Source organism: Carassius carassius, chromosome 6 (genome assembly GCF_963082965.1).
Source record: "Carassius carassius chromosome 6, fCarCar2.1, whole genome shotgun sequence".
NCBI classification, from domain to species: domain Eukaryota; kingdom Metazoa; phylum Chordata; class Actinopteri; order Cypriniformes; family Cyprinidae; genus Carassius; species Carassius carassius.
This window is the reverse complement of record NC_081760.1, coordinates 18302683-18316649: the sequence shown is the minus strand read 5'-3', so window position 1 is coordinate 18316649 and position 13967 is coordinate 18302683. Positions and strand designations below refer to the sequence as shown.

At 43.9% G+C, this 13967-nt stretch overlaps 1 protein-coding gene across 1 annotated transcript in view; it reads left to right on the top strand.

Moving 5' to 3' along the window:
* LOC132142455 (growth hormone receptor-like) overlaps positions 1-13967 on the top strand; it is an 80109-nt gene that overhangs the window by 42621 nt on the left and 23521 nt on the right. The window lies entirely within an intron of this gene.

The following is a 13967-nucleotide window of genomic DNA, read 5'->3' as shown; positions in this document are numbered from 1 at the left end:
CTACTGTTTTTAAGTCGGTGTCACAAGGATGAAGTTGCCGACCCTGAATCGGCATATCCTCATTAAACGTGCCTTTAGAGAGAAGTGCATCTTTATAGTTTATGATTATAATGAAAGAGATTTTGTTCTCGATTAGTGTTTTTCACTATGAAGTAATTTAAAGCTTGCTATAGATATATTTTTATTGTGTCTTTGAGGCATGTATTCGCTGAGTTTCAGATAATTTTCGAACTCCTGTTAAAGACAAGATGGTAGAAAGCGCGTCATTCTTTTATAAAAGTACAACATTTTGTTGATATTGTGATAGCACACAAATAAAAGTAGACCCTTTGCAGTTACGAATGATTACTCTTACCTTTATGAGTAAAAATGACAGTGTATCCACTTAAAAAAATTTAAGTGATTGCACTGGCACCTCAATGTCCTACAAAGCGTCTCAAGCTGCACAAACTGTTGGATAGTGCATATTTATCTAGGTTTAACATTTAAACTTTGTTATAGGCTTGAACTGTTTTATATCTATAGATTTTATTATAGGCAAGTCATGATGATTTCAGAAAACTGAATTGATCAAACATACTGTAGGCTCACTGTCTGCCACTGTCCGCTTGGTCATTACTTTAAAAAACAAAAAATTATATTTAACGAACAAAAAATGCTCCAAACATTTTTCTAAATTAACTGAAAAAAAAATTACAAAAAATTATATTAAAAAAAAATAGAATTTTAGAGTTCCGAACAGAATCAAAAATTTGAAATGGCCATTAACCGGTTAATAACATAATTTTATAGTTCCATGATATTTCCTGTCAACCAATCACAAATTCCATTAGTACAGCATATGCAAATGTGACGCTGAAGCCAACGAGTAAAATGACCACTCAGCTGTGAACTCATCATAGGCAAGTCGAAATGGCAATGCACCGCCTGTCAGGGACCAGGCAGACCCGGTCCCAGCCAATCATCAACGCTCACTCTCCCCTGAGTACTAATCACCTGCACCTGATCTCCATCACCATGGCACTATATAATACTCACCCATGCACCAATTCACCGTCAAGCCTCCAACAGGAATTGACCTCACGATCTTGTCTCCTGCTCACCTTGTCTTCAAAGAATCACCAGCAGTAACGTATACTTACCTTTTGAGAAGCTAACCTGTGTGTCTTTGTTCTCATGTCTCCAGAACGCTTATGGCATTATCTGTGATCTGAAGTCTCCTACGAACCTAGATATCTCCTGAGTGCCCATGTGATTCTCTGAGCATTGATCTTCCACTGCAAGAAGAGGAGACAAGTATTGATATTCATGTATTGTGTGGCTTTGACGCCTCGACACTTAACGAACTCACCTGACTTTCACAGAAATGAACTCCACAGAACCCGCACCAGAGATTACCCTCTACTTACCTCTCATGAACCCTTATCTCAAAGACTTTGTGTTGAATTCAACCACCTCTGTCTCCTGAGGCTTGACCAACACGATATAAATTTGACACAACTCGAGGACGGCACTTCCGCAAACCTCGCTCCCACACTGGTGTACCTCGCGAACACAATCGCTTGGACAGCACCCTTCTCCGGCCGGGAAGTGGACTGCAATGGATTTCTGTTACAATGCTCTCTCGCACTGGAACAACATGCACATCAGTACCCCATGGACAGATCCAAGATATTATTCAGCAGTTATCCGGGGCTGCGCTGAGATGGGCGGAAGCACTATGGTTCCAGGAAACCGCGTCACTTCATCGTTTCAGAATTTCATTAACCATTTTAAAGAAGTTTTTGGCCATCCGGTGGGTGATTCCTCAGTCAATGAACAATTGTTGCATTTACGTCAAGGAAGAAATCAGTGTCTGAATATTCTCTTGTTCCGAACCCTGGCTGCAGCGAGTGGATGAAACGAGAAAGCCTTACTGACCGTGTATCAAGAAGGGCTGAATCCCACACTACGGCTACAGCTCGCCATCTACGATGACAATATGGGGTTAGAGAAATTCATGCAGCAAGCCGATTCACTTGAGATCCAAATCATGTTATCAAGAAACACATGCCCCGACTCCTGTTAACCCTCAGCCCACTCCTGAAAAAAAATCCTGAATCACAGCCAGAACGGAGACTGACACCTGCATAACGAAATCGCAGACGAGAAAACAGATTATGCCTTTACTGTGGGAATGAAAATCACTTCATACGCACTTGCCCATTTCATCCCCCGTGTCTAATGGTGAGTTCAGTCCATCCTAAACCCTCTGTGTCCACCCCATTAACTATCTGTGTAACTCTGAGAATTAGAGATCTCGTCATTTCAGCCATGGCTATCGTGGACTCCGGATCGGCCGGCAACTTCTTCTCGGGGAAACTCGCCAAAGCCCACGACCTCCGAAAGACCAGAACCAAGAAACAATACTCCATCTAGGCAGTGACAGGCGAGATGATCTTCCAAGGGTATGTGACCTCACAAATCACACCCGTCACTCTCAGTGTGCAGAATACCCATCACGAGCCTTTCACCCCATTTATTCTTATGAACAGCCAGGCCGATATAATCTTAGGACATCCGTGGTTGATCCAACATCAACCCTCACTAGACTGGGCCACCGGAGAGATTCTAAGCTGGGGCTGCGATTGCATTTAATTAAATCATGTACATTCTCCTAGTGACAAACCTGATTCCATGGTGATTAACTCCACATCTACTGAAAGCCCCAAGGAAAATGTATCTACCAGTGTCCCTTCATGCTATGCCTCCTTTGCAGATGTCTTCAATCCGATCGCAGCATCCAAGCTACCCCCGCATCGACCTTGGGATTGCGCTATAGACCTCATACCTGGAGAGCCCATTCCTAAGGGCAGAATATACTCCCTGTCCATCCCAGAACGCTAAAGACCGCCTTCACAGGGGCCCCTTTACTACAGCACCCAGATCCGGAAAAGAAGTTCATTGTGGAAGTGGATGCCTCCACTACTGTAGTGAGAGCCATCCTATCCCAATATTCTGAGCAAGCTGCAAAACCCATGCTTTGCGCTTTCTTTTCCAAGAAACTATCCTCCACCGAAAGAAACCATGACATTGGCAATCAAGAGTTACTGGCAGTGAAGCTGGCCCTCGAGGAATGGAAGCATTGGCTGGAGGGAGCCCGGCAGCCTTTCCTTGTACTCACGGATCACAAGAACCTCCAGTACCTAAAAGAAGCTAAAAGACTCAACCCTCACCAGGCTAGGTGGGCTCTATTCTTTACCCGGTTCCATTTCCAAATATCCTACCGTCCAGGTTCCAAGAACACAAGAGCCAACACCTTATCCCGCTTACACACTGTAGAGGAAATCCCAGAGGAGTCAGGAACCATCTTGCCCAACAAACTATTTGTTAACCTGATTCAGTGGGAGCTCGACGAATTACTCCGTGAACAGGCCCGAAACCAACACATTCAGCCAATGTGTCCGGTAGGGAAAATCTGCGTGTCGGAGGATCACCGTGTGCCCCTCATCTCCGATGTTCATTCCTCGGTGGGAACCGGACATCCAGGAGTAAATAAAACACTGTCAACCCTTCAAAGGAAGTATTGGTGGCTAAGGATGCAGGAGGATGTCAAGGAGTTCATCCAAGGATGTGCCCTCTGTGCAATGACCAAGATACCTCAACAACTACCTACTGGAAAGCTCCTTCCCTTACCGATTCCTCACCGACCATGGTCAAACATTGGGGTTGACTTTGTCACTGATCTCCCAGCATCTGATGGTAATACCTGTATGCTTGTGGCCATAGATAGATAGATAGATAGATAGATAGATTCTCCAAGGCATGTAGACTGATTCCCCTAAAAAAAACCTACAGCCTTTGAAACCGCAGAACTTCTGTTTAATCATGTATTTTGTAATTTTGGCATTCCAGAAGACATTGTTTCCGACAGGGGGCCTCAATTCATTTAGAGGGTTTGGAAGTCCTTCCTTGCTCTGCTCAACGTCACAGTCAGTCTTACTTCCAGTTACCATCCTCAGGCAAACGGGCAAACAGAACTTAAGATCCAGGACATCAGCCGCTTCCTCAGGACCTTCTGTCACCGAAACCAAAACCTATGGAACAGGTGTTTAGTCTGGGCCGAATATGCCCAAAATTCCCTCCGACAAGCATCGACTAATTTATCTCCGTTTCTATGCATTCTTGGTTACCAACCTCCCCTGTTTCCATGGTCTGGAGAGCCCTCTAACGTTCTTGCAGTGAACGCCTGGTTCCGTGACAGTGAACGGGTCTGGAAGCACACCGCCACCTTCAACAAGCTGTCAATCGCCATCAACGCTTCACAGATGCTCGCCGTAAGGCAAACCCTACCTACCAGCCTGGCCAACTGGTATGGTTGTCCACCCGGGACATTCGGTTGCAACGACCCTGTAAGAAATTAAGCCCGAAGTACATTGGACCATTCCCAATTGAACGACAGATTAACCCAGTCACCTACCGACTCCAACTTCCTGCACAGTACCGGATCCCTCTACCTTTCATGTCTCCTTGTTGAAACCCCATCACTTACCTGTTTCTGTTACCTCTGCAGACCCGGTCCCTGACGACGAACCCCCGTTGCCGCCCATCGACGCTGAACCCATCTACACTGTTAAGGAGATCCTGGACTCCCGGCGTCGTCGAGGGCGATTAGAGTACTTGATAGACTGGGAAGATTACGGACCAGAAGAAAGGTGTTGGGTGCCTTGCCAAGATATTTTTGACCCAAGTCTGCTCACAGAGTTTCACGCCCAGCATCCAGAGAAACCCGCTCCACGACCTCGAGGCAGACCTCCACGACGCCAGAGAGTAAGGTCCAGGCAGACCCGGTCCCAGCCAATCATCAACGCTCACACTCCCCTGAGTACTAATCACCTGCACCTGATCTCCATCACCATGGCACTATATAGCACTCACCTATGCACCAGTTCACCGTCAAGCCTCCAACAGGAACCGACCTCACAATCTTGTCCCTACTCACCTCGTCTTCAAAGAATCACCAGCAGTAACGTATATTTACCTTTTGAGAAGCTAACCTGTGTGTCTTTGTTCTTCTGTCTCCAGAACGCTTATGGCATTATTTGTGATCTGAATTCTCCTACGAACCTCTATCTCCTGAGTGCCCATATGTTTCTCTGAGCATTGGTCTTCTACTGCAAGAAGAGGAGACAAGTATTGATATTCATGTATTGTATGGCTTTGACGTCTCGACACTTAACAAACTCACAACGAACTCCACAGAACCCGCACCAGAAATTACCCTCAACTTGCCTCTCACAAACCCTTATCTCAATAAAGACTTTGTGTTGAATTCAACCACCTCCTGAGTACTATCCTGACACCACCCTTAGAATTTATCTGAGTATAGTGTGAGATAAATTCAACAGATCACACGCACCTGCAGCGCTTCTGTGAATGTAGAAAACAGAAAAATGAACCCCTATAGGCTTACATAAAAAGGAATATAGGCATATAGACTAAATATATTTCACAGATTAATGAAACAAAAGAAAAAACGTGCTAAATTACAGTTCATTGTGACAGATTCTCAAGTGTTCGGAAAGGAAAAACGATACAGCAGAGTAGTTTTCTTTATTTTTCAGCTTTGAATAATGTCTTGCTTCTGTATAACCAACTAGCTTTGGTACGACCATCGCACCGACAAAACATAGTTTTGCTAAATTGATTGACCGCGCCTCTGTGCTGATATAGCCGATATGAAGGATGATGTTTTATGTCGATCAAAGTACAAACACTATATAATATAATCATTTGATATTCAGCAGATCAACAGCTTGGAGGAAACATCAGTTTCTTAGTTCAAACACACATTTGTAAAGCGTGCAAATGATACTTAATGTATCAATTAATAAGACTACTGTAAGTTTGATACTTGCACGTCTCGCCATGTTTTAAAGAGAGTCCTGATGCACTTTGTGGCTTCAGTTGGTTGGCTGAAGTTAGGTGATGAGAAAGAACCATATTAAGTCAGAGGATCTTGATGAATGGAAAGTCCAAAGGCCTGGTGAAGACTTAAGCGTTGCAGAAGAGTTTCTAGCTCACATCCTCATTTTCTTTCCATCCTTATCCACCGAATTTAACAGAACCGCAGGCTGCCTGAGCTATGTGTTGTGGCCCACCAGGCACACCCGCACCAGCTCAGGCTCTCCACCCAGACACAGAAGACTTGGCAGAAGAAGAAGAACACTATCCAGGACTCCTCAAAACTCTCCTCTTGAGTTTGATTTCCTATCTTCAGAAGAACCAGAGGAAAATCTCCAGCTTATTTCTAAAAGAACTCAAGAACCTCCATTGTCTAACGCATCAGGACATTTGTTCAGCAACAAAGCCATTGCAAGTAACCGTTTACAACTATTTAGATGCATGTTTAAGTTTGAGCCCCTTTTAAAGCGTTAGTTCACCCAAAAATGAAAATAATGTAATTAATACATACGAACGAGTCATTATCTGGCTCGGCTCGGTGTTCGTCTTCAGTTCTCTCTTCACAGCAGTTCAGTCAGTGTACTGTTTGAGTACATGAATTACTCCGGGATATTGGTTTGTTTGAACTCACAGGGAGTGTCAGCCACATTAAAAAAGTTAACAGCTTAAGTCATTTGTGGATTAATGCGTATTGGAGACGCGAACCGTTTAAAACGATTCAGTTCGATTTGGTGAACTGGTTCAAAAAGATCCGGTTACATCGAATGATTTGTTTGCAAACCGGATATGACAAACTGCTTTGTTTTGAACTGTCTCACAACAGACACGGAAGAGAAGACAATGCTGAATAAAGTCGTAGTTTTTGCTATTTTTGGACCAAAAATTTGACCATTTGTTGTGAGACTAAATCTTAAATATCTTAAAATATCTTAAACTGTGTTCCGAAGATAAACTGAGGTTGGAACGACATGAGAGTGAGTTATTAGAGGAGAAAAAAAAAATTCCGGTTCCCAGACGCACTGCTGCTCGGCCCTCCACCAGCTGGGTGATCTCCTCCGCAGTGTCTGGCGGTGGCACTGGACGGCCCTCGGCGGACGGCATGACACTCCTCCGCCGCCCGGTGGACGGCGACAGCTCCTCCGGTTTTGGGCAGCCGGCAGGAGTCCCCCGTTCCCTGCTCCTCCAGATTCCTTCATGGAGGCAGCAGGCTCCTGCCCCCTGGCGAACGGCGCCAACTCCTCCGCTCCCTCAGGGACGGCAGCCGTCCCCAGCAACTCACTCCAGCCCACCGCCTCGAGCGTCCATGGCGGCACACTTTCTTCGCCAGCTCGATGGCACCGCGGATTCACCACAGCGGCGAGGGATCTTCAGCAGCACGTCCCTCCTTCTCCCGGGCTTCGGCACCACTGTAATGATAAAACTTCATATTCATCGGGAAGAAGGAGGCGGGAACCGGCGGACAATCAAATGAAACTTTAATAATCAAAATAAACACAAAACAGCGCAACAGCCCCTGCGGACGACTGTTGTCACTATTCATCATTGTCTTCTCTTCCGTGTCTGTTGTGAGAGAGTTCAAAACTCTTCATTGTAGTGATATCCGGTTCGCGAACGAATCATTCGATGTAACCGGATCTTATTGAACCAGTTCACCAAATTGAACTGAATCATTTAAAACGGTTCGCGTCTCCAATAAGCATTAATCCACAAATTACTTAAGCTGTGAACTTTTTTAATGTGGCTGACACTCCCTCTGAGTTAAAACAAACCAATATCCCGGAGTAATTCATTTACTCAAACAGTACACTGACTGAACTGCTGTGAAGAGAGAACTGAAGATGAACACCGAGCCAAGCCAGATAACGAACAAAAGATTGACTCGTTCTCGTAATCGGTGTAATTATCAGTAGTAACACAAGGTTCAGTCATGTTCACTTGTCTCCTGATGCAGGAAAGGCCAGTTTTTCCAGTTAGGGATTGAATGGAATGATGAAATGCAAACTGATCTAGATCATGTGATCATCTGGAGGATCATTTTTGTTGTGGTTCTTGTTTGCTATGTTCTTTATACATGTCCAGATTTTTCCTGAAATTGATTCTGCTCGTCTTACACAGATTCACAAGGTTTTTCTGCTTCTTGTCACTGTCAGCTGAATTATTTACAGAGTATCTCTGGTTATCTGAGAGTTTTTGTGAAAAGCACCATGGACATGTGACCATGAATGACTTTACATCACACAAATACATGGTCTAAATCAATTAGTTAACATCTTCTAATTTTTAAAATAAGTATTAAGTATTTTTTCAGTAACCTGTTTTTATTAATTTTGAATTTGAATTTCTGTGTAAAAGAAATAGCTGGTAGCAGGAACAATAAGTTGTGATCATATATATATGTGTGTGTGTGTGTGTGTTTGTGTGCGAGTGCGTGTGTGTGTGTGTGTTTGTGTGTGTGTGAGTATTCTGTGTTAAATATGTTCTTGAATATTTCCTGCTGATAGAAAGTAAATACAGTGTTTCTGTGGGTTTTATGAAGGTAAATTTAAGACTTTTGAAGATGTTTTCAGGATCTATATTACTTTTTAATTAAGTTTACAAAATAATAGATTAAGGCTTGGAAATCTCTGCTCACAGACACTAGAATATGGAAGTAACTTTTAGTAAAAAAAATTGTACACTTATCACAAAAAAGTAATTCTTCCTTAGTATTTTGGTTTTGTTTACTTGAGAAGAAAGGGAATGAACAGATTGACAGATATTTGTTGTTTTAATCATTATTTCTCTTATTTTTTTTAGCTATTTTTCAAAAAGCATCTTCATTTTTGTATCTGAAGTAAACATACACTCACCTAAATGATTATTAGGAACACCATACTAATACTGTGTTTGACCCCCTTTCACCTTCAGAACTGCCTTAATTCTACGTGGCATTGATTCAACAAGGTGCTGAAAGCATTCTTTAGAAATGTTGGCCCATATTGATAGGATAGCATCTTTCAGTTGATGGAGATTTGTGGGATGCACATCCAGGGCACGAAGCTCCCGTTCCACCACATCCCAAAGATGCTCTATTGGGTTGAGATCTGGTGACTGTGGGGGCCATTTTAGTACAGTGAACTAATTTTCATGTTCAAGAAACCAATTTGAAATGATTCGAGCTTTGTGACATGGTGCATTATCTTGCTGGAAGTAGCCATCAGAGGATGGTTACATGGTTGTCATAAAGGGATGGACATGGTCAGAAACAATGCTCAGGTAGGCCGTGGCATTTAAACGATGCCCAATTGGCACTAAGGGGCCTAAAGTGTGCCGAGAAAACATCCCCCACACCATTACACCACCCCCACCAGCCTGCACAGTGGTAACAAGGCATGATGGATCCATGTTCTCATTCTGTTTACCCCAAATTCTGACTCTACCATCTGAATGTCTCAACAGAAATCATCAGAGACTCATCAGACCAGGCAACATTTTTCCAGTCTTCAACTGTCCAATTTTGGTGAGCTCGTGCAAATTGTAGCCTCTTTTTCCTATTTGTAGTGGAGATGAGTGGTACCCGGTGGGGTCTTCTGCTGTTGTAGCCCATCCACCTCAAGGTTGTGCGTGTTGTGGCTTCACAAATGCTTTGCTGCATATCTCGGTTGTAACGAGTGGTTATTTCAGTCAAAGTTGCTCTTCTATCAGCTTGAATCAGTCGGCACATTCTCCTCTGACCTCTAGCATCAACAAGGCATTTTCGCCCACATGCCGCATACTGGATGTTTTTCCCTTTTCACACCATTCTTTGTAAACCCTAGAAATGGTTGTGCGTGAAAATCCCAGTAACTGAGCAGATTGTGAAATACTCAGACCGGCCCGTCTGGCACCAACAACCATGCCACGCTCAAAATTGCTTAAATCACCTTTCTTTCCCATTCTGACATTCAGTTTGGAGTTCAGGAGATTGTCTTGACCAGGACCACACCCCTAAATGCATTGAAGCAACTGCCATGTAAATTGAACAGGTGTTCCTAATAATTCTTTAGGTGAGTGTATCTTGATTTAAGGATGGTTAGATGTTTTGTGTTTTAATGTGGATAATATGCAGTGCATGTAAACATTTAATGCCATGACTTTGTGAATTTAAGAATGTCTACTCTGATTTAATACCTTTTTAGGCTTTAATTTGTGGAAGAGGTGAATTAAGACTTTTTAAGACCCACAGAAACCCTATAAATAGATTCATTTAAGTGGGTGTACAAACCCGTGAGGACCTGAAAGTGGCTGAAGTTTTTACTGCTGTCCAGAGGAGCTGAGAGCCCATACATCAAGGATTTTTAGGTTGCATTAATTAGGTAAACCGGAACCAGGAACACTTCCCATAACACCCAATTTACTTGCTACATCATTAGAAGAATGGCATCTACGCTAATATTAGTCTGTTTCTCTCTTATTCCGAGGTCACCGTAGTCACCAGATCCAGTCTGTATCCAGATCAGAGGGTCACTGCAGTCACCCGGATCCAGTACGTATCCAGACCAGATGGTGGATCCGCACCTAGAAAGGACCTCTACATCCCTGAAAGACAGCGGAGACCAGGAAAACTAGAGCCCCAGATACAGATCCCCTGTAAAGACCTTGTCTCAGATAACTACCAGGACAAGACCACAGGAAACAGATGATTTTTCTGCACAATCTGACTTGAATTGAAAAGCCTGGAATTGAACTACTGGTTTCGTCTGGTCAGAGGAAAACTGGCCCCCCAACTGTGCCTGGTTTCTCCCAAGGTTTTTTTCTCCATTCTGTCACCGATGGAGTTTCGGTTCCTTGCCGCTGTCGCTTCTGGCTTGCTTAGTTGGGGTCACTTCATCTACAGCGATATTGTTGACTTGATTGCAAATAAATGCACAGACACTATTTAAACTGAACAGAGATGACATCACTGAATTCAATGATGAACTGCCTTTAACTATCATTTTGCATTATTGACACACTGTTTTCCTAATGAATGTCGTTCTGTTTCTTGACGCAATGTATTTTGTTTAAAGCGCTATATAAACAAAGGTGACTTGACTTGACTTGACATCAAAAATGTTCTTTAAAAAAAATCCCATTTAATATGAAGTCCCATTTATTTTAACCGATCTTAAACACAAAAAATGATGGGGCTGTTCTAAGTTGAAGAGGAACACCATTGATTCTCCCTCTTACAGAACTCACTTCTTGTGTGATTCTCTGACCACTTTTGCTCAGGGCAACGCCAACGATTGTTACAGTATGTTATAGACCTATTCAGAAACATGAGCCTCATAAACAGACCTTCCTCAATGAGGAATTTTCTGCTCTTGTCAGAAGAGATTTGCAGATTAAGCTGCTGAGCTTTTGATCTAGGTACTGGAGTGCCAGATCCATGTTGAAAATAACTTATTAGCAGATGAGTGAAGCAATGTGATTCTGTGGCATTTTCACAACATTGAACTGTTAGAGTGACACATCAACCAATCACCTGAGTTTGGGACAAAGCTATCTGACTGACTGACCAATGATGTACAAGTAATTGGAAACATGTGAATCATTATTTGAGTTCTGTGTAGATGTAACAATGACATACTTCACCTTTTTCCTCTTCCATTTTTGGTCTAAGTTGGCGTCTGAAGTTATGCCTTTGCACAAACCAAATTAATCATCAGTTTGCTCAAACTTGCCTGTATTTTGAGGGCCATGTAATGAAATGTGGCTCGAAACTAAATGCAATTAACTGATTCATGAGCATGTTCAGATGAAGACATCCAATCCAATCCGCTTTATTTATATAGCACAATTTAAATAAACACAAGGTTTCCAAAGTGCTGTACACCACAACAATAAAAGACACAATAGGATAAAAAGATAAACACAATAAGATAAAAGTAATAGAATAAGATAAAACTACATGAAATTATATAAGTAAAATTAAATCAAATAAATAATTAAAATGCACTGCCCACACAACACATTGAAATCACATTAATCACGATTACCTGGTGTTAAAAGCCAGAGTAAAAAGATGGGTTTTAAGCAGAGATTTAAAATGAAAGAGTGAGAAGACTTGTCTGATGTGTAGTGGCAATTCATTCCATAGTTTTGGAGCTGCAACAGCAAAAGCTCTTTCTCCTCTGAGTTTTAGCCTAGTTCTAGGCACTGTCAGGAGCAGCTGGTCAGCTGACCTGAGAGAGCGGCTGGGAATGTAGGGGTGCAGCAACTCGGTGAGATACGGTGGGGCAAGGCCATTCAAGGCTTTAAAAGCAAATAAGAGTAGTTTAAATCCCCCCCCGTAATAATCCAATTTGCGCAGATTTAGAGCCGTTATTCTCAGATCTAGCAGCGTTTCATACAGCGACAGAGTGTTGACAGTATGTACAAGTGTTAGAAACAGCAGAAACACATACAACAGATGGAACGGCTGACGGCATGCCTGACACACTGGCGCCATCTTGCCTCCTAGGACATATCACAGTTGTGGGTTAGCATGTCTATGAAATTTGTTGTTCATGTACGTGAAAGGTCAGAAGGTAAACTCAGATGAAGACGGGTCACCATGGAGTCTGGAGAGAAAGACCATAGGGCTGAAATGTGTCATAACTGCACTTTTTGATAGTGTGCATGTGCGTCTCACAAATACAGTCATTCACAGCTGCATATTCCATACTGTCAAACATAAAGTGTCATGTGGAGGATAAGGAAGAACTCAATCGCAGACAGGATGCACAACACACAGGGTTTAATGAGGACAAAAAGGGGAAAACAAAACCCAAGAGGGGGAAAACAATGACTAGGGCAAGGACAAGATGATTTAACAATACTAGAAACATACAATAAACAAAAGACTCTTAACACAAGGATTCTGACTACAGATAAACACTCACGGGAAATACAACGACTGAGACAATGTGTAGCAATGAAACATCAAAGTAGCAATGAACCGCACAAGACAGTGAACACAAGGGAATATAAATAGGGAGACTAATAATGACACAACAGGTGGCACAGGTACATCAATAATGACCAAACTAGGGTAACAAGGGGGCGGGGCAAGGAAACGAGACAACACAAGCACATGGCCCAAGGACAAGGCCATGTGCTTGTACACAAAACACGGGCCTGTCATGATCCTGCCTCAAGACTAGAGAAAAATCAGGACATGAAGGCAGAATCATGACAGAACCCCTCCCTTATGGAGCGGCTTCCAGACGCTCCTCAAGGGAACATCAAACACGAGACATGACTGACTGAGACAGAGACACAAACCAACAAGACATGACAAATAGCAATAAAGGTAAACATGAATAGACTATGACAGGGTTAGGGTGGCAAATAAAAAAAAAAAACAAGGGGGGGGGGGGGGGGGGACAACAAAGTTCCCGGGGGGGGGAATCCTGGGTGGGTAGGTGGCTCAGGAGTCTTAGGTGAACGGGACGAAGGCTGACGACGAGGGGTCCGGACAGGTCTGGGTGGTGTAGGGTGGGGAGTGATCGCTGGACACTTGACAACATCTTCAGGACACATGACAACATCTTCTGGACACACAACAACATCTTCTGGATACATGACAACATCGGAGTAGACAGAAACTGGCTCGGGAATAGCGTTCACCGCGGCTGGCTCGGGATCAGCGCTCACTGCGGCTGGCTCGGGATCAGCGCTCACTGCGGCTGGCTCGGGATCAGCGCTCACTGCGGCTGGCTCGGGATCAGCGCTTACAGCGGCTGGCTCGGGATCAGCGCTCACTGCGGCTGGCTCGGGATCAGCGCTCACTGCGGCTGGCTCGGGATCAGCGCTCACTGCGGCTGGCTCGGTCTCAGCGCTCACTGCGGCTGGCTCGGGATCAGCGCTCACTGCGGCTGGCTCGGGATCAGCGCTCACTGCGGCTGGCTCGGGATCCCCGCTCACTGCTGCTGGTTCGGGATCAGCGCTCACCGCGGCTGCGAGTTGGAGAGGCATTGCGGACTCAGGCTCAGACAGAGACGCAGGACCGGAAGACCCCTTCTTCCTCCTTTTTCTCCTTG